Source organism: Oncorhynchus kisutch, linkage group LG20 (genome assembly GCF_002021735.2).
Source record: "Oncorhynchus kisutch isolate 150728-3 linkage group LG20, Okis_V2, whole genome shotgun sequence".
NCBI lineage: Eukaryota > Metazoa > Chordata > Actinopteri > Salmoniformes > Salmonidae > Oncorhynchus > Oncorhynchus kisutch.
In genome coordinates, this window is record NC_034193.2 from 12263373 (window position 1) to 12284798 (window position 21426).

The window sequence follows — 21426 nt, forward strand, 5'->3', positions numbered from 1 at the left end:
CAGCTAGCCCTACACATAATGTCAGAATATTTTATTGCTATTTGTGATTTTGTGATTTTGTGATGCCTGTGCTGGTTTGATAAAGTATTTTGATGTGGGGCGCTGTCCTCAGATAATCGCATGGTATGCTTACGCCGTAAAGCCTTTTTGAAATCGGACAAAGCGGTTGGATTAACAAGAAGTTAAGATTTTAAACGATGTAAGACACTTGTATTTTCATGAATGTTTAATATTACGATTTTTGCATTTTGAATTTCGCACTCTGCAATTTCACCGGATGCCGTTGTAGTGGCATGCTAGCGGGACACCGATCCCAAAGAGGTTGTCATATTCGTGATGGTAAATGCCCATTGTAAGACAAGGGCAAATGGACAGCTGTGCACCTGGTAATCTGAACGGGTTACCAGGATCTGGTCATGCATAGATCAACCCTGAAAGAGATGGGTGGGGCTAAGGCTTAAGAGGGTGTGAGCAATGCTGAATGGGTGTAGACAAAGAAGGGCTCTCCAATAGTAGTACGAAAACATTGAAAGAGTTTTCTTTAAAATGAGTTTGCAAGTTGATTAACTTTCAAAGCAACATTTCTTCCCATTGTTTCCTCAAATGCAGTGTAAGATATACCATTTTGTAGTCTCTACTTTTATCCAATGTAAAAAACTGAAATTCAAATGTTACTATATAAGACCGGATCCAGGTGGTGAGTCACATATAGGAATAAGGTGGAATCATATTACACAGGCTCAGACGCACTCCGCAAGGGCTACAGTCCATTACGTATTACGAAGGAAAACCCAACTTTGATCTGCCCAACAATGCCTCTCTACCAGACAAACTCAATGCATTTTATGCACACTTTGAAAACAACAACAACAACAGCATCATCATCAACATCATAATCATCATGCCGGGTGTGAGGGCCGTCAACGACCCAGAGGATTGGATGATGTCCCTCTCCGAGGGCAACTTGACAAAGGTCTTTAATCAGACTGCGGGCCCTGACGGTATTCCAAGGAAGAACAGCTGGCAGACACATTCCCAGTCTGTAATTTTAAAATGTTTAACGTTTTAAAATGACCGCCATTATTCCTGTCCAAAAGAAATCTAAGGGTTCATGCCGCAATGACTACTGCCCTGTAGCACTCACTTCTGTTATCATGAAGTGCCTTGAGAGGCTGGTTATGGCACACATTAACTCCACCTTTCCAGTCACCCTAGACCCACTCCAATTTGTATACTGCCCAAACAGAGCCATAGATGAAGCAATCTCAATTGCTCTCCACACTGCCCTCACACACACACCTAGATAAGAGGAATAGCTATGTGAGAATGCTGTTCATTGACTACAGCTCAGCGTTCAATACCATTGTCCCTTCCAAGCTCTTCACCAAGTTTAGGACTCTGGGTCTGAACACCTCCCTTTTCAACTGTATCCTGGACTTCCTGACGGGCCGACCCCAGGTGGTGAGTGTATGAACACATCACCTCGGCTATTCTGACCCTCAACACAGGGGCCCCACAGGGGTTTGTGCTTAGTCCCCTCCTGTACTCCCTATTCACCCACGACTGCGTAGCCAAACACGACTCCAACTCCATCATAAAGTTTTCTGACGGCACGACGGTGGTATACTGTACCTGATCACCAGCGACAATGAGTCAGTCTACAGGAAGCGACCTGGCAGTGTGGTACCAGAGCAACAACCAATCGTTCAACATCAGTGAGACCAAAGAGCTCATCGTGGACTACAGGAAAAGAGGGGGCGGGCACACCCCCATCCACATCAACGGGGCTGCAGTGGACCAGGTCGAGAGCTTCAAGTTCCTCTGTGTGCAAATCAATAAGGATTTAAAATGGTCCAAACACACTCGCACAGTTGTGAAGAAAGCAAGACAGTGGCTTTCTCCCCTCAGGAGATTGGACAAGTTTGGCATGGGCCCTCAAACCCTCAAAGTTCTACAGCTGTACCATTGAGAGCATCTTGAGTGACCGCATCACTGCCAGGTATGACAATAGCACCGTCCTCAATCGCATGGCACTACAGAAGGTGGTGCGGACAGCCCTGTTCATCTATAAAACCGAGCTCCCTGCCATATCTATCACAGGCGGTGTGGAAGGAATCCCCTGAAAATCGTTAAAGAATCCAACCACCCAAAGCATAGTCTATTCTCTCTGCTTCCGCACGGCAAGCGGTACCGGTGCATCAAATCTCTAGCCACTTTAACTTCTTGATACTACCCACCCCGCATGCGGGAGCGTAATCATCGCCTCAAACTAATTAGCATAACGCAGCGGCCATAAATATCCCTAGAAAATGTTCCTATTCATGAAAATCACAAATGAAATATATTGAGACACAGCTTAGCCTTTTGTTTATCACACTGTCATCTCAGATTTTCAAAATATGCTTTACAGCCAACGCTAGACAAGCATTTGTGTAAGTTTATCATGGCATAATGCTATGCTAGGCTCTGCTACCAGCAGGCAACATTATCACGAAAATAAGAAAAGCAATCAAATTAAATAATTTACCTTTGAAGTACTTCGGATGTTTTCACTCAGTAGACTCCCAGTTAGATAGCAACTGTTCCTTTTTTCCAAAAATATTATTTTTGTAGTAAAAATAGCTTCGTTTGTTCTTCACGTTTGGCTGAGAAATCGACCGGAAAATGCAGTCACTACAATGCCAAACTTTTTTCCAAATTAGCTCCATAATATCGACAGAAACATGGCAAACATTGTTTAGAATCAATCCTCAAGGTCTTTTTCACATATCGGGGCGGCAGGGTAGCCTAGTGGTTGGACTAGTAGCGTTGGACTAGTAACCAAAAGGTTGCAAGTTCGAATCCCCGAGCTGACAAGATACAAATCTGTCGTTCTGCCCCTGAACAGGCAGTTAACCCACTGTTCCTAGGCCATCATTGAAAATAAGAATTTGTTCTTTTAACTGACTTGCCTAGTAAAATAAAGGTAAAATAAAAATAAATATCTATTTGATAATATATCCACTGGGACAATTAGTTTCTCATAAGAAGCGATTGGAAAAATGGCTACTTGTGTACTTCACACAAGATTTTCTGCGGGAGCCATCATGTGACCACTTGCTCAATGTGGTCCCATACGGCTGTTCTTCAACATAAATGCGTAAAAAGACGTCACAATGCTGTAGACACCTTGGGGAATACGTAGAAAGTGTAAGCTCATTCGTAGCCCATTCACAGCCATATAAGGAGTCATTGGCATGCAGGGCTTTCAAAATATGGGGCACTTCCTGGTTGGATAATTATCTGGGTTTCGCCTGTAACATCAGTTCTGTTGCACTCAGACAATATCTTTGCAGTTTTGGAAACGTCAGAGTGTTTTCTATCCAAAGCTGTCAATTATATGCATAGTTGAGCATCTTGTCGTGACAAAATATCCCGTTTAAAACGGGAACGTTTTTTATCCAAAAATGAAAATACTGCCCGCTAGTTACATTAAACAATGCCACATTATATAATGTGTACATACCCTACATTACTCATCTCATATGTACAGTATATACTGTACTCTACACCATCTACTGCATCTTGCCTATGCCGTTCGGCCATCGCTCATCCATATTTTTTTTTTTACATATTCTTATTCATTCCTTTACACTTGTGTATATAAGGTAGTTGTTGTGAAATTATTAGATTACTTGTTAGATATTACTGCATGGTCGGAACTAGAAGCACAAGCATTTCGCTACACTCGCGTTAACATCTGCTAACCATGTGTATGTGACAAATACAATTTGATTTGATTTGATCAAGTCTGACACCCAACAGGCTGTTGAACAGCTTCTATCACCAAGCAATACGACTGATAAATAGCTAACAAAATAGCTATGTGAACTCTCTGAGTTAACCTTATATCTTCATTGACCTTTTAGTTTTAGTTTGCCTCTACGCACACTCAAAGGGCCCTACGCACATACACACTCACAGGGCCCTACACACATACACACTCACAGGGCCCTACACACATACACACTCACAGGGCCCTACACACATACACACTCACAGGGCCCTACACACATACACACTCACAGGGCCCTACACACATACACACTCACAGGGCCCTACACACATACACACTCACAGGGCCCTACACACATACACACTCACAGGGCCTACACACATACACACTCACAGGGCCCTACACACATACACACTCACACACACACTCACAGGGCCCTACACACTCACAGGGTCTTCCACACTCACAGGGCCCTACACACTCACACACACACTCACAGGGCCCTACACACTCACAGGATCTTACACACTCACAGGGCCCTACACACTCACACGCACACTCACAGGCCCTACACTCACAGGGTCTTCCACACTCACAGGGCCCTACACACTCACACACACACTCACAGGGCCCTACACACTCACAGGGTCTTACACACTCACAGGGCCCTACACACTCACAGGGCTTTACACACTCACAGGGCCTTACACTCTCACAGGGCCCTACACACTCACTCCATCATCTGCTCATTCACACATAACATGTACATACATTTATACTGACTACACAATCGCACACCCACTCACCAGTGAGTTTTTATTGTTTGTGGATAGTGGCCTAATTCAGCCCTGCATGCATTGTTTGTAGTTTTCCTCTCGACATGTAGGAGAATCTTACAGAACTCTGCATGCAGGGTTTCAATTGCCTGTTTGTCCCATTGGGTGGAATCTTGTTTTGCTAGTGGACCCCATACCTCGCTGCCATAAAGTGCAATTGGTTTATTAATGACACATTCAATTTGTTTTAGCCAAAATGTAATACGTATTTCTATTTGACTTAGTTTTTTAATGGCGTAGAATACCCTGCCTGCATTCTCTCCCAGTTCATCGGCTGCCTCATTAAGGTGTCGAGTTTGTTTAACCTAAGTAATTGTAATGTGTGCTGTACTCTATATATGTTGTACCAATGGACCACTTTGATCTATTTCCTTTAGATCTGAAAATTGTCTGGAAAATCATTAATTTGGTCTTTTTGAGTTTTACTGCCAGGGCGCAGGTCTGACAGTACTGCTCTAGCGGGTCCAGGCTCAGCTGTAGGCCATGTGCTGTGGGGGTTTACTGCCAGGGCCCAGGTCTGACAGTACTGCTCTAGCGGGTCCAGGCTCAGCTGTAGGCCATGTTCTGTGGGTGACAGCAGGCACAGGTCATCCATGAAGAGCAGGCATTTAACTTCTGAATTGTGGAGACTAACACCAGGGGCTGAGTATTGTTCTAGAATAGTGGCCAATTCGTTGATGTAAATATTGAAGAGTACAGGGCTTAGATTGCAACCCTGGCGAAGGCCCCACCCCTGGTTAAAGAATTCTGTTATTTTCTTCCCAAGTTTGATGCTGCAAGTATTGCCAGTGTACATTGATTTAATTATGTAATATGTTTTTACCCCCTACAGCACCTTCAATAACTTTGTAGAGCAGTCTTGTATGCCAAATAGAATCAAATGCTTTTGGAAGTCGGTAAAGCATGCATAAATGTTGGTATTATTTTGGTGGACAGGTGTGTAGGGTGTAAATATGATCGGTCATGCAATGTTTTTGTTTATATCCCGTTTGGCTTTTACACAAGATATTGTGCTTATCAAGGAAGTTTTGAACTCTTACATTTATAATACTACAGAAAACCTTCCCAATACACCACAATGACACAGCAAAAACAGGTTAATAGAAATGTTTGCAAATGTATAAAAAAATGATATATCACATTTACATAAGGAATCAGACCCTTTACTTAGTACGTTGTTGGCACACCTGCATTTTGGAGAGTTTCTCACATTCTTCTCTGCAGATCCTCTTAAACCAGGTTGTATGGGGAGCATCACTGCACAGCTATTTTCAGGTCTCTCCCGAGATGTTCTAATGGGTTCAAGTCTGGGCCCTGGCTGGGCCACTCAAGGGCATTTAGAGACGTGTTCCGAAGCCACTCTTGTGTTGTCTTGGCTGTGTGCTTAGGGTCGTGTTTCAGTCTAAGGTCCTGAGCACTTTGGAGCAGGTTTTCATCAAGGATCTCTCTGTACTTTGCTTCATTTATCTTTCCCTCGATCCTGACTAGTCTCCCAGTCCCTGCCGCTGAAAAACATCCCCACAGCATGATGCTGTCACCACTACACTTCACCGTAGGGACGGTGCCAGGTTTCCTCCAGACGTGACGCTTGGCATTCAGGCCAATCTTGTTTTTCATGGTCTGAGAGCCCTTTAGGCGCCTCTCTACGATAATGGCCTATTGAAGGAGTGCTGCAGAAATGGTTGTCCTTCTGAAAGGTACTCCCATCTCCACAGAGAAACTCTGGAGCTCTGAGTGACCATCGGGTTCTTGTTCACCTCCCTGACCAAGGCCCTTCTCCCCCGATTGCACAGTTTGGCCGGGCATCCAGCTCCAGGATGAGTCTACGTGGTTCCAAACTTCCTCCATTTAAGAATGATGGAGGCCACTGTGTTCTTGGGGACCTTCAATGCTGCAGAAAGGTTTTGGTACCCTTCCCTTAGTCTGTGCACTGACACAATCCTGCTGTAAGTACCATTCCTTCGACCCCATGGCTTAGTTTTTGCTCTGACATGCACTGTCAACTGTGGGACCTTATATAGACAGTTGTGTACCTGTCATCCATTTTAGAAAAAGGCTGTAATGTAACAACATTTGGAAAAAGTCAAGGGGTCTGAATACGTTCCGAATGCGCTGTATTGTTGATGTGTTTTTTTTACCCTTTGATTGATGCCTTCTTTACTGTGAGTGGATGTGGTGTCCAGAAAGTTATCTAAGAGTGTTTATATTTTTTGGTTATTGGTTGCTTTCTGGTATTCTTCTGTGCTGTTTTGGGCCCATTTGTATGATTTTCTGATGTTGTACTGTGAATGTGTAGTTGTTTCCATGTCTATTATTTTGATGAACAAGGTAATTTGTCTCTGATCAGACAAAGGTGTTAGTGGCTTGACGGTGAATGAGCTGAGAGAGAAAGGGTCATTGTCTGTAATCATATAGTCTACTAGCCAAGAGGTGACCTGTGAATCTCCCCTAAGTGTAACCTACCATTGACAAAGTATAGACCCAGCCTTCGACAGAGCTGCAATAGAACCCTTCTGTTTTTCTTGATGGTGCTGTCACTGTTGTTTCTATAGGGAAGATTAAGACAGTTAGAAACAGTATGGCCTGTAATAAAGCTGTCCCCTCGTGTGGACATTAGATCAGGTAGTGTTCCTTTGCACACATTTGTGTCCCCACAGATGAGCACATTTCCCTGGGCCTGAAAATGGCACATCTCTTCCTCAAGGGTAGGGAATATTTCCTCTGAGTAATGTGGGGTTTTAAGTTTTAAACAAATGTGATATTTGCCAATTTTGAGGGGATCAATTACATGTTGTAGTTCGGATTTGTGCTAAATGATTAATCTTCCAGAGTCTCTGCCTCTATTGACAGCACTGTGTTTCTGTGACGACATAATTACTTCTCTGTAGCCTGTTAGACAGTGAGTAACAATGTCTGCCTTACTCCATGTCTCCTGCAGAATGATGATGTCAACATCTTTAAGATTTAACTCCAGTGCTGAACTCTTCAGTCCAAAGGTTGATGCGTTCAGGCCCTGAATGTTCCAGATGCTAACTGATAACGATCTAATGTGGCAAAAAGAAAGAATAGCACAGTCAGAAATACAGAAACTACTTACTACTAAGTTGTTCAGATTGAGATAAACAGGATAACAGAAATACAGTAACTACTTACTACTAAGTTTTTCAGAAAGAGATAAACAGGATAACAGTCAGAAATACAGTAACTACAAACTACTTCGATGTTCAGAGTGAGATAAACAGGATAACAGTCAGAAATACAATAACTACTAACTGCTAAATTGTTCAGATTGAGATAATCAGGATAACAGAAATACAGTAACTACTAACTACTAAGTTGTTCAGAGTGCGATAACCAGGATAGCAGTCAGAAATACAGTAACTACTAAGTTGTTCAGAGTGCGATAACCAGGATAGCAGTCAGAAATACAGTAACTACTAAGTTGTTCAGATTGAGATAAACATGATAACAGAAATAGAGTAACTACTAACTACTAAATTGTTCAGATTGAGATAAAAAGGAGAACAGAAATAGAGTAACTACTAACTACTTCGATGTTCAGAGTGAGATAAACAGGATAACAGTCAGAACTACAGTAACTACTAAATTGTTCAGATTGAGATACAAAGGAGAACAGAAATAGAGTAACTACTAACTACTAAGTTGTTCAGAGTGAGATAAACAGAATACCAGTCAGAAATACAGTAACTACTACATCCCTACTGTCTGCTTCCTCAGGATGGGAGTGGTCATGCAGATGCTCTGGGGTGATAGTTGGGTGGTGAGCAATGTGCATATTCGTGAGTAGGCCACACCCTCTGGTGATGTCAGCATTGACTTTCTGAATGGTACAGGATGAAAGTCTTTGCGGGGCAGCAGAGTGGAGGTGGTGAGGGTCTGCAGCTTCTCTCTAGGAGTCTCTACAGTCCATTCTCTATGCTGCAGCATCGTGTTGATGACAGACAACTCCTTTGATATCTCCTCCTTTACCTGCACTAGCTCTCTCCTCATGGTGGCCTTCACAACCTCAAGCACTGTGGTAAGGCTCTCTCTGCACTGGTTGATCTGGACCCGTAGAAGCTCTGTGTCTGGGCTGGAGGTGGAGCTGGGGTGCTGCTCCTTTAACTCAGTAACCCATACCTCTAACAGAGCCAGCCTGTCTCTCAGCAAGCTGATTGTGGTGTGGTTATGGCTTTGGTGGTCGTAGGCAGGCATGGGGGAGGATAGACCTGTTGCGTGGGTCTGGGCCTGGGCTCCTGCTGTTGGAGTGCCTGAGGTGAAGGGAAAGGTCGGGGTGCTGTCCTTGTCCTTTTTGGTTTCCACTATCTTCCCTAGAGTGGGGAAGTCCTGCACAAAAGAGCTGATTGCAGCCTCACTACCCTGGACCATGACAGTGACGTTCTGGTACACAGTATAGCTGTGAGCAGTCAGCAGTATAGCTGTGAGCAGTATAGCTGTGAGCAGTCGGTGTAACAGTTTCGCTTCTGTCCCTCTCCCCTACCTGGGCTCGAACCAGGGTCACCCTGCACACATCGACAACAGCCACCCTCAAAGCATTGCTACCAATCGCGCCACAAAAGCCACAGTCCTTGTAGAGCAAGATTAACAACTACTTCAAGATCTCAGAGCGAGAGATAATTGAAACGCAACTAGCATGCACCCCGCTAACACTCACCCCACTTTTGACCTCCTCCATTTCCACAGCAACCACTGATCTGGGTCAACAGCATCAATGTAACAGTTTTTCTTCCGTCCCTCGACTCGCCCCTACCTGGGCTCGAACCAGGGAACGCCTGCACCCTCTGGGTCTCTATGTCGCTGCTAGCTAGTAAACTAGCTGACAAATTTGAATTTAGCTAGCTTTTAACTCACACTATGTCCATATTTTCCTCCTGTGTTGATCTTCAGTTGTACGATTTGACAACCTATATATTTTTGGCAAATTAATTTTTCACTCTTAACAACCAGAAAGTTATAACAAGTCAGGAGCTGTTCGTTTGCGTGACTGTTCCCCCCCCCCCCCCTCTCTCTCTCTCTCACATCCTCTCTTTCTCTCTCTGCTCTGAAAACAAATTGTTTTCCTTTATGGCAGGGAGAAGAGTAATAGCATACACAAGCTGTGGAGGAATTTATTGCTACAGGCACCTAATGAAGACAATGTTGACAGTGTTCTCTGCTTGGCACGCTAATGGAGAAGTAGAGAAATGGGCTGCAGAAACAATTATTTTAAACCTAGCTACACATTTATACAAGGAAAAGAACATACTGTATCTATAGTGTGTTACTAGAAAATGTTATGGTTTGAAGATATTGATGGACCAATAACACAGCTAGCCTTATAAACCACTTTACCACTCAATGTTAACTAATATCAACACATACAAACACACCAAGTTCATCAATACACACTAGTGAACACACCCAATCAACCTATCTATATCTCGTTATAACCACCCACCCCTCTCTCTCTCTCTCTCTCTCTTCTCCTTGTCTGTATTCACCCCATCTGCCTATGGACTCCAGCCCTCTCATCAGAAACGCAGAGAGAGAGAGAAAGAAAGACCTCTTATCAATATTTCATTTGCAGTAAAAAAGAAAGAAAGTGGGGAGCAGAGGGGTTGAAGAAGGAGAGGAAGGACTGTGCTGAATACAGCAGTCATATAAAACCGGAGGAGTCAAAAGTCAATATCGGTGAGCTAAGGCTAACAGCTTCTCCAAATGACACATTATACCTTGCATGGAAATGGCGCTGCGGGGTTAAATGAATCATGGACAGGTTACGCAGACTGACTGTATAAAAACACCCCGACATATGATATATATATTTTCTCTCTCTCTCTCTCTCTCTCTCTCTCTCTCTCTCTCTCTCTCTCTCTCTCTCTCTCTCTCTCTCTCTCTCTCTCTCTCTCTCTCTCTCTCTCTCTCTCTCTCTCTCTCTCTCTCTCTCTCTCTCTCTCTCTCTCTCTCTCTCTCTCTCTCTCTCTCTCTCTCTCTCTCTCTCTCTCTCTCTCTCTCTCTCTCTCTCTCTCTCTCTCTCTCTCTCTCTCTCTCTCTCTCTCTCTCTCTCTCTCTCTCTCTCTCTCTCTCTCTCTCTCTCTCTCTCTCTCTCTCTCTCTCTCTCTCTCTCTCTCTCTCCCTCTCTCTCCCTCTCCCTCTCCCTCTCCCTCTCCCTCCCCTGTTTTGGTACATTAACCTACATTTACATGGGGAGCCATTTGCCAAACGTGAAGCTAAGCAGAGCAGCCCCATTGGTAAATCATGAAGACATTGGCTCATAGGAGCCGTGGCAGAGTATAGTAACTAGCCGTGATCTGACGACCGACACGCATTTCAGTTGAAGGCATTCAGTTGAAAAACTGACTAGGTATCCCGCATTCATTTCATTTAAAGGACAAATCATATCAACGTTTTTTTGTTTGTATGTTGATGTAATCGCAGGTGCAAAATGTTTATTTTTCTTGAGTGTTGCATTAAAGAGACGGCATGGTTGGCTTACTCTACGTTTCTTCATGTTTCCGTAGATAGAAATCCAAAACAGCCAAGATAAACTGTACGTAACAACTGTGCTGACAGTCAAGAAGGCACTGTACTGTGTACACTGACAGTCAACAAAGTCTGGGGTTAAGATATAGTCATTAAAGGCAACAGTACCTACTGATCTTCAGGCTATGTTTAAAGTCATCGATTTTACACTGTTTAGGATTTTCTTTCAAATTTTAAAAACGATATAACAGTTCAGGCATGTAAATCTGCTTTTGGGTGAAGTTCTGCATGCTGCATAGATAGAAAACAATATCTACAGTGTGTACACAGAATATATGTATGCATTGGCCATTCCTTCCCTAATTAGCATAAATCTATTGTTAACTGTTAATTCATTCATTCACTCAATGTGACTTAGTTGGTAGAGCATGGGGCTTCCCAAGGGGGACAAGTAAGAAAATGAAGGCACACACTACTGTAAGTTGCTCTGCATAACAGTGTCTGCTAAATGACACACAAACTGTAAGCTGCTCTGCATAACAGCGTCTGCTAAATGACTCAGATGTAAATGTATAGAAATGTTAAACTTGTGTCCATGGAGATTGCTCTTTAAGAACATCTCCTGCATGTATTTTCCACAGTTTCCCAATGATCTAAGCAGCTAGCTATATAATGACATCAGTTCTGACAGAAGTCTCTCTTTCGGTCTCTCTCTCTCTCTCATTCTCTTGTTCTCTCTCATTCTCTCACTCTCGTTATCTCTCTCTCGTTATCTCTCTCTCGTTATCTCTCTCTCGTTATCTCTCTCTCGTTATCTCTCTCTCGTTATCTCTCTCTCTTTCTCCCTGCCCCCCCCCCCTCTCTCTCTCTCTCTCTCTCTCTCTCTCTCTCTCTCTCTCTCTCTCTCTCTCTCTCTCTAACTTTCTCTATTCAATGACATCAGTTCTGACAGAAGTGTCTCTCTCGTTCTCTCTCGCTCTCTCTCGTTCTCTCTCATTATCTCGTTCTCTCTCTCTCTCGTTCTCTCTCTCGTTCTCTCTCTCGTTATCTCTCTCTCTCTAACTTTCTCAATTCAATGACATCAGTTCTGACAGAAGTCTCTCTCTCGTTCTATCTCTCTCATTCTCTATATCTCTCTCGTTCTTTATCTCTCTCTTGTTATTTCCCTCTCTCTCTCTCGCTCTCTCTCTTTATCAATTCAAGGTGCTTCATTGGCATGGGAAACACATGTTAACATTGCCAAAGCAAGTGAAGTAGATAATATACAAAAGTGAATCTTGCTCCCGTGATGGCACACTGTGGTATTTAACCCAGTCGATATGGGAGTTTTTCAAATTGGTTTTGTTTTTGAACCCTTTGTGGAACTGTGTAATCTGAGGGAAATATGTGTCTCTAATATGGTCACATAGCCTGTCTTCTCTTGAGAGAAATTTCTACGGCGGCCTTTCTCAATAGCAAGGCTATGCTCACTGAGTCTGTACATAGTCAAAGCTTTTTAAGTTTGGGTCAGTCACAGTGGTTGGGTCTAATTGTGTTGCTTTCCTGGTGATCTGTGAGGTCTGTTTGTGTTTCTGAACAGAGCCCCAGAACCAGCTTGCTTAGGGGACTCTTCTCTAGGTTCATCTCTCTGTAGGTGATGGCTTTGTTATGGAAGGTTTGGGAATCGCTTCCTTTTAGGTGGTTGTGGAATTTAACCGCTCTTTTCTGGATTTCGATAATTAGCGCGTATCGGCCTAATTCTGCTCTTCATGCATTATTTGGTGTTTTACGATGTACACGGAGGATATTATCGCATAATTCTGCATGCAGAGTCTCAATTTGGAGTCTGTCCCATTTTGTGAATTCTTGGTTGGTGAGCGGACTCCAGACCTCACAACCATGAAGAGCAATGGGTTCTAAAACTGATTCAAGTATTTTTAGCCAGATCCTAAGTGGTATGTCAAATTTTCTGTTCCTTTTGATGGTATAGAAAGCCCTTCTAGCCTTGTCTCTCAGATCGTTCACAGCTTTGTGGAAGTTACCTGTGGCGCTGATGTTTAGGCCAAGGTATGTAACGTTTTTTGTGTGCTCTAGGGCAACTGTGTCTAAAGGGAATTTGTACTTGTGGTCCTGGAAACTGGACCTTTTTTGGAACACCATTATTCTGGTCTTACTGAGATCTACTTTCAGGGCCCAGGTCTGACTGAATCTGTGCAGAAGATCTAGGTGCTGCTGTGGGCCCTCCTTGGTTGGTGACAGAAGCACCAGATAATCAGCAAACAGTAGACATTTGACTTCAGATTATATTAGGGTGAGGCCGGGTGCTGCAGACTGTTCTAGTTCCCTCGACAATTTGTTGATATATATGTTGAAGAGGGTGGGGCTTAAGCTGCATCCCTGTCTCACCCCATTGGCCCTGTGGAAAGAAATGTGTGTGTTTATCCAATTTTAACCGCATACTTGTTGTTTGTGTACATGGATGTTATACTGTTGTATGTTTTCCATCACTTCGTATAGCAGACCCTTATGCCAAATTGAGTCATGAGAAGGTTTTGCCATTGTTTTGGTTTGTTTGTTTTTCAATTAGGGTGTGCAGGGTGAATACGTGGTCCTGTCATACGCTAATTTGGTAAAAAGCCAATTTGACATTTTCTCACTTCATTGTTTTCACTGTGAAGATGTATGAGTCTGCTGTCAATGATAATGCAGCGTATTTCCACAAGGTTGCTGTTAACGCATATCCCACAGTAGTTATTGGGGTCCAATTTGTCTCCACTTTTGTGGATTGGAGTGATCAGTCCTCAGTTCCAAATATTGGGGAAGATGCCAGAGTTAAGGATGATGTTGAAGAGTTTAAGTGTTGCCAATTGGAATTTGTTGTCTGAATATTTAATCATTTCATCAACACCACATGCCTTTTTGGGTTGGTGGGTTTTTATTTTGTCCTTTAGTTCATTCAAGGTAATTGGAAAATTGTCACGTACAGTTAAAGTGGGAAGTTTACATACACCTTAGCCAAATACATTTAAACTCAGTTTTTCACAATTCCTGACATTTAATCCCGATAAAAATTCCCTGTTTTAGGTCAGTTAGAATCACCACTTTATTTTGAGATTGTGAAATGTCAGAATAATAGTTGACAGAATTATTTATTTCAGCTTCTTTTGCTTTCATCACAATCGTAGTGAGTCAGAAGTTTACATACACTCAAATAGTATTTGGTAGCATTGCCTTTAAATTGTTTAACTTGGGTCAAATGTTTCGGGTAGCCTTTCAAAATCTTCCCACAATAAATGTAGTACATTTTGGCCCATTCCTACTGACAGAGCTGGTGTAACTGAGTCAGGTTTGTAGGCCTCCTTGCTTGTGCAAGAGTTTTCAGTTCTGCCCACAAATGATCTTTAGGATTGAGGTCAAGGCTTTGTGATTGACACTTCAATAATTTGACTTTGTTGTCCTTAAGCCATTTTGCCACAACTTTGGAAGTATGCTTGGGGTCACTTCCTATTTGATGTCTTGAGATGTTGCTCCAATATATCCACCTCATTGTCTTCCTCATGATGTCATCTATTTTGTGAAGTGCACCAGACCCTCCTGCAGCAAAGCACCCCCACAACACGATGCTGCCAGCCCTCTGCTTCACGGTTGGGATGGTGATCTTCGGCTTGCATGCCTCCCCCTTTTTCCTCCAACCATAACGATGGTCATTACGGCCAAACAATTTCATTCATTCTGGACATTTCTCCAGAAAGTATGATCTTTGTCCCCATGTGCAGTTGCAAACCGTAGTCTGGCATTTTTATGGCGGTTATGTCAATATAGGAATCAATTTACTGTGGATATAGATACGTTTGTACCTATTTCCTCCAGCATCGTTATAAGGTCCTTTGCTGTTATTCTGGGATTGATTTGCACTTTTTGCACCAAAGTACATTCGTCTCTAGGAGACAGAACGCATCTCCTTTCTGAGAGGTATGATGGGTGCGTGGTCCCATGGTTTTTATACTTGCGTACTGTTGTTTGTACAGATGCACGTAGAAATTTGAACGCATTTGGAAATTGCTCCCAAGGATGAATCAGACATGTGGAGGTCTAAATCAAATTTTTGGAGATCTTAGCTGATTTATTTCGATTTTCCCATGATATCAAGAAAAGAGGCACTGAGTTTGAAGGTAGGCCTTGAAATACATCCACAGGTACACCTCCAATTATGTCAATTAGCCTATCAGAAGCTTCTAAAGACATGACATAATTTTCTGGAATTTTCCAAACTGTTTAAAGGCACAGTCAATTTAGTGTATGTAAACTTCTGACCCACTGGAATTGTGATACAGTGAATTATAAGTGAAACAAATCTGTCTGTAAACAATTGTTGGAAAAATTACTTGTGTCGTGCACAAAGTAGATGTCCTAACAGACTTACCAAAACTATAGTTTGTTAACAAGAAATGTGTGGAGTGGTTGAAAAACGAGTTATAATGACTCCAACCTAAGTGTATGTAAACTTCCAACTTAAGATGTATACTCCCTCTCCGGCCTCTAGGTCATCAGGCTGCTGATTATCCCGCACACATGTCACCATCATCAAGCGCACCAACGCCTCACCTGGACTCCATCACCTCTTTAATTATCTTCCCTATATCTGTCACTCCCCTTGGTTATTTCCGGGTGTTATTGACTCTGTTTCATGTCGGTGCGTTGTTTGTGTTTCTTGTTTCTTGTTTCCCGACTCACCAGTGGGTTCTGGTGTCTTTAATAGTTCATTCTAAGATTTGTATTTGATCATGTATATGTTTTTGCTGTTCGTTCTTTGTTATTGAGCCAAAAAGATTGGAATAGTGGTTTACCCATACGTCTCCATTTTGGATAGATAATTCTTCATGCTGTTGTTTGTTTAGTGTTTTCCAATTTTTCTGGTGGTTTCTGACATGCTGTATCTTCTTTTTCCGCAGTGTATTTCTGTATTCTTTTAGTGATTCACCATAGTGTAGAATCAGGTTTTCTGGGTCTCTATGTTTTTGGTTTGAGAGATTTCTCAATTTCTGGGTCTTAGTGTATATATATATATATATATATATATATTTCTTAGGTTTTTGCTTTCTTCATCAAGCCATTTGTCATTGTTGTTCATTTTCTTCAATTTTCTGTTTTAATTTTTTGGTTTTGATAGGGAAGCTGAGAGGTAAAATATGTTCTTTAGATTTTCTACTGCCAAGTTTACAACTTCGCTATTATAGTGGAACGTTTTGTCCAGGAAATTGTCTAAAAGCGTTAAGCATTAACCCTCCTGTTGTGTTCGTTTCATGTTAATTAATTCTGTGTTCTCGGTCCAATATGAACTCCCCATTATAGCTGATTATAAACAGGGAACTGCACCATAAACACATTTGCTATCTGTACCAATGTCAGATCATAACTTTGATCCTCCAGGCGTCAACATATTAACCCTCCTGTTGTGTTTGCTTCATGTTAATTGTGTTTCCAGTCCAAAATGACCTCTCCATTATAGCTGATTATAAATCCATAATAATACATATAGTATCACCTAATGTTGTGTTAGATCTCTTTATCAACTTAAGTTCTTGTGAACATTACAAGTTTTGAACTTCAATTTGCTATTTATGGCCTGTAGACCTCATTGACCTGAGCTCATATAACTTGTTTTTGAGTTTAAAAAGCATAATGTGTGGATTATTTTTGACTATTACAATTACTCAGATGAAACATATTGTGCTATTTATCAGACTACTTTGTGTCAAAGTTTAAAACAAGGTATCTCTCCTCCTCAAAGATATGATCAAGAACCTCACATACAGTATACTGTGGGGCAAAAAAGTATTTATTCAGCCACCAATTGTGCAAGTTGCAAGTAATTTGCAAATAAATTCATAAAAAAATCCTACAATGTGATTTTCTGGATTTTCTTTTCTCGTTTTGTCTGTCATAGTTGAAGTGTACCTTTGATGAAAATTACAGACCTCTCTCAGCTTTATAAGTGGGAGAACTTGCACAATTGGTGGCTGACTAAATACTTTTTTGTGTAATGGCTCTTGTTGGTAGACGGAGACCAAGGCAGACCAAGGCGCAGCATGGTAGGCGTACATCGTATCTTTATTGATGACACCAAACAAAATAAAGTCAAAAACGAAAGCGCCACAGTTCTGTCAGGCTACAGAAACTAAACAGAAAACAAGATCCCACAACCTAATGGTGGGAAAAAGGGCTGACTAAGTATGATCCCCAATCAGAGACAACTGATAGATTGATTGCGAACCACACTCGGCCAAAAACAAAGAAACCGAAGACATAGAATTTCCCACCCGAGTCACACCCTGACCTAACCAAACATAGAGAATAATAAGGATCTCTAAGGTCAGGGCTCCCCCCACTTCGGTGGCGCCTCTGGTGCAGGGATCGTTGCCGGGGCCTCCGGACCGGAGATCGTCGCTGCAGGCTCCGGCCTGTAGACTGTCGCTGCAGGCTCTGGACCGGGGACCGTCGCTGGAGGCTCCTTTCCCTGGATCGTCGCTGCAGGCTTCGTGCCATGGATCATCACTGGAGGCTTCGTGCCATGGATTATCACTGGAGGCTTCGTGCTATAGATCATCACTGGAGGCTTCGTGCCATGGATCATCACTGGAGGCTTCGGGCCATGGAGTCGGAACAGGTCTCACCGGACTGTGGAGACGTACTAGAAGCCTGGTGCGTGGAGCTGCCACAACTCATCCTGGCTAGATACCTACTTTAACTCGGTGAGTGTGGTGAGCTGGCACAGGACGCACTGGCATATGAAGGCGCACTGGAGGCATAGTGCATAGAGCCGGTGCAGGATATACTGGGCCATGGAGGCGCAGTGGAGGTCTAGAGCGTAGAGCTGGCACAACGCGTCCTGGCTGAATACCCCCTGTATCACGGCAAGTGCGGGGAGCTGGCACAGGCCGCACTGGGTTGTGCTGGTGAACTGGGGATAAGGTGCGTAGAGCTGACTCAGGATATCAGCACGGCAAAAGCACGGCAAATGCGAGGAGCTGGCACAGAGCGCACCGGGCTGTGAATGCGCACTGGAGACACTGTGCGCATCACCTCATATCACGGTGCCTGACCGGTCACATTCTCCCCACGGTAAGCACGGGGAGTTGGCTCAGGTCTAAACCCTGCCTCCATCAATCTCCCCGTGTGCCCCTCAAAAAAATATTTTGGAGCTGCCTCTTGGGCTTCCGTTGTTGACCTAACTCCTCGTATCGTTGCGATACACTCCGGCCCGAGTCCAGGGTCCTTCTCCATTCAGGATGTCCTCCCATGTCCACTCCTCCTGGCCACGCTGCTTGGTCCGTTTTTGGTGGGATCTTCTGTAATGGCTTTCATTGGTAGAAGGAGACCAAGGCGCAGCTAGGTAGGCGTACATCGTATCTTTAATGATGACACCAAACAAAATACCAAGGCAAAAAACGAATGCGCACAGTTCTGTCAGGCTAAGACACTAAACAGAAAACAAGATCCCACAACCTAATGGTGGAAAAAAGGGCTGCCTAAGTATGATCCCCAATCAGAGACAACGATGGACAGCTGCCTCTGATTGGGAACCACACTCAGCCAAAAACAAAGAAACAGAAGACCTAGAATTTCCCACCCGAGTCACACCCTGACCTAACCAAACATAGAGAATAATAAGGATCTCCAAGGTCAGGGCGTGACAAATTGGTCATTGTGCTGCCACAGAATGAATTGTGAGCAAGGCCTCAAAAAAGCTTTATATACCAGGGCTGTGAGAAAATATCTATAAATTACTGAAGCAATGTTGCGATTGTTTGTGAGAATGCCAACAGGTGTGGTTCCCCTGGAGGAAAGGTTCCCCGCGGTTGTTTGCCATGGAAGCCAAGAAGGGGAGTGAGGTGTGTGTGTGTGTGTGTGTGTGTGTGTGTGTGTGTGTGTGTGTGCGCTCAAACACACATGCATGTGGGGGTCTGGGAGAGGAAGTGTGTCCATCTGATGAATGTTCATGTGGCTAATTGTAGTCTCACCCATTCATTTCTAATGACCGGTCAGTTTTGACTAGTAAGACCACAAGTGTTCAAAAGTTAAATAAAACACCCAAAACGTAATGAAAATCATCAACATGTATTTTGTGTGTTCAGATGTCCTGTGTGGACAAAGTCATGGAACCTTATGACAATCACATTAAATTAACTACATTTTTCAGAGAGAACTTGTAAATCGGTCCAATTTGACCAGAACACAGCAGGAGAGTATGGGGATTCTAGTGGAGGGATATAGGTAGCACACAGGAGGGCATTTTAAGATAATTTCCATTTGAGTTTCTAGCCAAATGTAAAATGTTCCTGTTTTAATGAATTTAATAAATTGAGTTAGGGTCTGCTCTATTCCAAATTAGCATACACTCTGAGTCCCTTCCCTGTTTCACACCTGGTAGTTTAGTGGATGGGACTACCAGCTCTCTGTAACCTAGAGGGCAACCAGTGGATCCATCTTGTCTATAACATGTTTCTTGTAGGATGACAATGTCTGTGCTTCCGATTTCTTTGATGAAGTCCTGTCACGCCCTGACCATAGTTTGCTTTGTATGTTTCTATATTTTGTTTGGTCAGGGTGTGATCTGAGTGGGCATTCTGTGTTGTATGTCTAGTTTGTCTGTTTCTGTGTTTGGCCTGATATGGTTCTCAATCAGAGGCAGGTGTTAGTCGTCTTCTCTGATTGGGAACCATATTTAGGTAGCCTGTTTTGTCATTTTGGGGTGTGGGTGATTATCTATATTAGTTGCTTGTGTCAGCACAGTTCTTATAGCTTCACGGTCATTTTTCGTTTATTGTTTTGTATAGTTTGTTCAAGTGTACTCTGATTATTGAATTCACGATGAACACATACCACGCTGCATTTTGGTCCTCCGATCCATCCAACTACTCCTCCTCAGACGAGGACGATGATCGTGGCAGAATCACCCACTACAACCGGACCAAGCAGCGTGGTAACGGGCAGCAGCAGCAGCAGCAGGAGAGGCAGCAATATTTGGAGAAATGGACTTGGGAGGAGATTTTGGACGGCAAAGGACCCTGGGAGCAGCCAGGGGAATATCGCCGCCCCAGAGCAGAGCTGGAGGCAGCGAAAGCAGAGAGGCGGCATTATGAGGAGCTAGCACGGCAGAGCGGCTGGAAGTCCGAGAGGCAGCCCCAAAAACGTATTGGGGGGCACACAGGGAGTGTGGCACACAGGGAGTGTGGCGAAGCCAGGTAGGAGACCTGTGCCAACTTCCTGTGCTTACCGGAGAGAAAGAGGGAACAGGCAGGCACCGTGTTATGCGGTGGAGCGTTTCCCCAGTGCGTGTGCATACCCAGGTGCGGTACATTCCAGCTCTGCGTATCGGCCGGGCTAGAGTGGGCATCGAGCCAGGTGCCATGAAGCTGGCTTGAGTGGGCTAGAGTGGGCATCGAGCCAGGTGCCATGAAGCTGGCTTTACGCATCTGGTCTCCAGTGCCGGCGTACATGGCACCAGCCTTACGCATGGTGTCCCCGGTTGGCCAGCACAGCCCAGTGCCGCCTAGTCCACCTCGCTGCACTGGTCGGGCTGCGGGGAGCATCCAACCAGGTAAGGTTGGACAGGCTCGGAGCTCAAGAGCTCCAGTGCGCCTGCACGGTCCGGTCTATCCAGTGCTACCTCCACGCACCAGCCCTCCGGTCGTACCCCCCCAGCACCAGGCCCTCTCTCCGTCTTTTGCCTACAGGTGCTCCCGCCTGTCCAGCGCTGCTAGAGCCTTCCTCCTCTCCAGCGCCACCAGAGTCTCCTGTCTGTCCTAAGCTGCTAGAGTCTCCCGTCTGTCCTGAGCTGCTAGAGTCTCCCGTCTGTCCTGAGCTGCTAGAGTCTCAGCCAGCCAGGAGCTGCCAGAGCCGTCAGCCAACCAGGAGTTGACAGAGCCATCAGCCAGCCAGGAGCTGCCAGAGCCGTCAGCCAGCCAGGAGCTGCCAGAGCCGTCAACCAGCCAGGAGCTGCCAGAACCGTCAGCCAGCCAGGAGCTGCCAGAGCCGTCAGCCAGCCAGGACATGCCAGGACATGCCAGATGAACACATACCACGCTGCATTCTGGTCCTCCGATCCTTCAAACTACTCCTGCTCAGACGAGGAGGACGACAATCGTGACAAGTCCAGGTTCCTGCTCTTTAACCAAAGGGAGATGACCTCAGGCCTTGAATATTCCAGGATGAGATAGTGAAGGCTTAGTGTTCCATAAAGTGTTGAATGTTGTTAGTCGTGTGGTTTGGCCTCAGGCCAGTAAGTGTGATCAGAACCCGCTGAGCATCTGGTACATGTCATTGGCTTTGGCTAGTGCAAGAGTGGGGGTT